This window comes from Octodon degus, unplaced genomic scaffold (assembly GCF_000260255.1).
Source record: "Octodon degus isolate 3935 unplaced genomic scaffold, OctDeg1.0 scaffold00184, whole genome shotgun sequence".
NCBI lineage: Eukaryota > Metazoa > Chordata > Mammalia > Rodentia > Octodontidae > Octodon > Octodon degus.
In genome coordinates, this window is record NW_004524760.1 from 3855733 (window position 1) to 3859686 (window position 3954).

Consider the following 3954-nt stretch of genomic DNA (forward strand, 5'->3'; position numbering starts at 1 on the left):
AAAGAACTCAAGAGGATGAGTCAAACATAAAAGCCAAATTCCGAGGGCTGTGGCAGTACATGCCTGTAATCCCAGCACTCAGAAGGCTGAGGCAGGAGGATCACTGGGAGGTAGTGGCCAGCCTAGGTTAGACAATGAGTTCAAGGTCAGCCAGAACTGCATAGTGGGACCTTATCATTTCCTATGGCTGACAGGCTATGACTATCAAAATCTAAAACATAGGTTTAAAATAAACCTAATGAGGATTGGCCAGATAGCTCAGCAAACTAAAGCGCCTGCTTAGGCAGAGCACAGCAGCCGGGGTTCGATCCCCAGCATGCCGTGCAGACCCCACCCCAGGACGTGCTGAGACGGTCGATTGAGACTGGCCATGGTGGTATACCTGTAATCCCAGCACTTGGGAAGCTGAAAACAGGAGAATCACTATGAGTTCCATCTATGTAGTGAGGCCCTGTAGACCTGTACTAAATACATTAAAAAAATAAAATAATGAAATAAAACTAACAGCTGTAACTTCTTAATGTCTTCTATGACCTTTTCACCTGAACAAGATATTTTAAAAGCATTAACCCTTATAGTGAAGAAAACACAGTTGCCGTCCACGTCTTGGCTCCCTCACCCATGCATGGATGTGGCCAACTACAGATCCAGCCCTTCAGGGGAAACAGCCTGTGTGCGCAAGGAACCCACGCAGACCTCCTTGTCATTATCTGATGCCTAGCATCAGGTAACAACCATCCTTACAGTATTTCCATCGCATCATGGTGGGCAATTCAGAGAATCTCTTAAGAGGGTGTGAGAGGCTGTGTGTCAACACTGCCCCATTTCCTGTAAGGAACCCAGGGGACCTAGACTCCATCCCCCACCGGTGCCCAGAGATGGTTACATTTAAAAATGAACAGTTCTTTGATTTAAAAAATTTAAAAATCAACTTCGCTTTTCTCCTTTGAATTCAGTTGAAGCTCAGCAGATTAAAGCGCCTGCAAGGAGGAGCAGGGGAAAGAGGTTCAATCCCTGGGCCTGCCCTGCCGCCTCAACCCTGGGGCACGCTGAGACAGCAGCTGAGACTGGATGTGGTGGTGCGTGCCTGTAATCACAGCTCTTGGGAGGCTAAAAACAGGCAGATCACTATGAGTCCGATCTAGTAGTGAGACCTGAACACCCTGTAGACCCTTCCCTAAAATTAAAAAAAAAAAATTACAATATTGAATTCAGTTGAAGTGAAATTTCATTACCTAAGTGCAACTTGGGTCCCCACCTGGATATGACATGAAGGTCACAGGCCTAGCTGTTCAGTACTCTTACCAAAAGTGTCTGAACCAAACAAACTCAAGCCTTTTGATTAAACTTTCAGTCTAGGAATACAAGAAAATAAGTTATTGGCGGGCCGGGGAGATAGCTCCGTAAAATAAGCACTTCCTTGGCAAGCGCAAGGGCCTGAGTTCAATCCCCAGTTCCGCAAAAAAAAAAGAAAATAAGTTACTGGAGACTTCAAAATATAAGCCACCTATTGTACAATATTCACAGAACCACTGGCCCGTGGTTTTTCAAGTAATCAACGGAACAAGAAAGGGGTGGGAGGGGAGACTTCTCTCGGTTTAAACAACTTAAAAATACCTAACTATGTGCATTGTATGAGCCTTGACTTGCTTTTGACTCAGATATTTTAAAATGCACAAAAGTACCTTGGGGACATTATAGATTAGGGATTAGTTTATTTTAGCAGGTCATTAAGTTGTTAAGAGGAAAGATGGCACAATGTAGGATGCTGTCCCTTGTGTCATGAAAGGTGTGGTGAAGTATCTGGGAGATGGTAGTCACATAGCATGCCACGTGCAGCTTACTTTCCACGGCTGGTGGGGGAGGGGAACAGCTATAACAAAACAAGCAATTATTTCATTTCAGTGCACGGTAAATGGGTAGCCTGTTGTCCTTTTTTTTTTTTTTTTTTTTTTTTTTTTTCCTTTCTTGTGGTGCTGGTGGTACTGGGGATTGAACCCAGAGCCTTTGCGAAGACCTACATCCCAAGTCCTTTTTAATTTGTATGTATTTATTTAAGACAGACTCTCGGAGTTGCTAAATTGCAAAGACTGAACTCAAACTTTTGATTTCCTGCCTCAGCCTCCAGAGTGCTAGAATTACAGGCATGTATGTCTGGCTTCAATTTTTCAGTATCACTGAAACATCTTACAATAAAAAGTAGGGAGGAGGTATAAGTAATCCTCAAAATAATTAAATATTTCCCCTACTTTCTCCAATTTATTTCTTTATTTATTTGGTACAGGGTTTCACTACACAGCTCCAACTCATAGTGATCCTCTTGTCTCAGCCTCCCCAGTGCTGGGGAGACATGCACCACCATGCCCAGTTTCAGTGGCCGGCTTGGCACATCCAGGGTTCCAGGCCAAAGGCATGTGGTACCTGGTACTGGGCACTGAACCCAGGTCCCTGTGCTTGCCAGGCAGGTAGTCAGACCACTGAGCTACCTCCCCAGCCTTCTAATTTATTTTTGAGTTTAAAAAAACCATTAAGAAATAAATGAGCAAACAAGTAACCTCTGTAAGCTGAATGATTTGTATGAACAGTAATTCAATATCTATCTCTATGTCTCCATCTATATACCCACAAATAGAACCCATCATCTATAAAAGATATCTGAAATTGTTGACAGTCACTTACTAAACAGTTTAAATTTTCAGCCTAATATTTCTCTTTTGTTTGAATTCTTTATAACAACCACAACAGAAGGACTTTTCTTTTAAAAAGGCGACTAGATATTCCAAGGCTGTAGCTGGGAACACGCCTGTAATTCCAGTGCTCCACGAAACTGAGGCAGGAAGATCACAACTTTGACTTGGTGACTTAATGAGATCCTGTTTTAAGACACCTAATAAAAATGGTATGGAGTAAGTAAGCCAGTAAGAAGGTCCTGGGTTCAATTCCCAGGATTGAAAAATATCTGAGTCTAAGTAGGGGGAATATGGATAATCATTATTATCTTCTTTGTATATTTCTGCATGGAATTAGTTGCCCACTTTTGTCCTTTTTTGAGACAAGGTTGAGCTATGCTGCCCAGACTGACCTTGAACAACTGGTCCTAAGTGACCCTCCTGCCTCAGCTCTTTGGCTCTGGCCAGCTCTCTGCAGTCTGTGAACTGAAGTCCTACAGCACTGAACATAAGGAAGCAGAGACAGGAGAGGGATCCAGCACAGCGAAAGGAGTGGGGGTCGCACCCCCACTTCTGCAGAAAGGAGAGGAAGATCCCCAGCTCATTGTTATCTCTCAGTAAAAGAGGGTTAGAGGGAGAAAAACACTGGAGGCTGCAGGAGAATGTAGAAGGCGTCAGGCAGGCAGGAGGGAAAGAGTCTGAGGCAGTCAAAAAGCTAGTCTGGGTTGCCCCTGACCTCGTGTGTGACTTGTGGAGTCCGCGTTTGCAGCTGCGGAGGCTTTGGTGAGATGTCTCATACTATTTTGCTGGTGCAGCCTACTAAGAGGCCAGAAGGCAGAACTTACGCTGACTATGAATCTGTTAATGAATGCATGGAAGGTGTAAGATGTATGAAGAACATCTGAAGAGAATGAACCCCAACAGTCCCTCTATCACATATGAGATCAGTCAGTTGTTTGATTTTATTGACGATCTGGCAGACTTCAGTTGCCTTGTTTACCGAGCTGATACCCAGACATACCAGCCTTATAACAAAGACTGGATCAAAGAGAAGATCTACGTGCTCCTTTGTCGGCAGGCACAACAGGCTGGCAAATAATGGAGTTGGAAACAGCAGGGGCTGGGGGCGGGGCTTGGAGCACAGGTGTGTGCAGTGCACTGCCAGTGGAGTGCTGTCCTGTGAGCCTCTTTCCTTGAGATCCTGCTTTCCTTTTACTTGTATTATATCTTTCTATTTGTATTTCTTCTTTGGAGTTCTTATACTAGGGAGAATATACAATATTTA

The 3954-nt window shown here is 44.0% G+C and overlaps 1 protein-coding gene and 1 pseudogene across 7 annotated transcripts in view; one reads left to right on the forward strand and one right to left on the reverse strand.

Annotated features, from left to right (window-relative positions):
* The window catches only part of Slc35d2 (solute carrier family 35 member D2), a 59208-nt gene that overhangs the window by 50790 nt on the left and 4464 nt on the right, over nt 1-3954 (reverse strand). The gene's annotated exons all lie outside the window — the stretch shown is intronic.
* On the forward strand, nt 3458-3826 carry LOC101577933 (annotated as a pseudogene).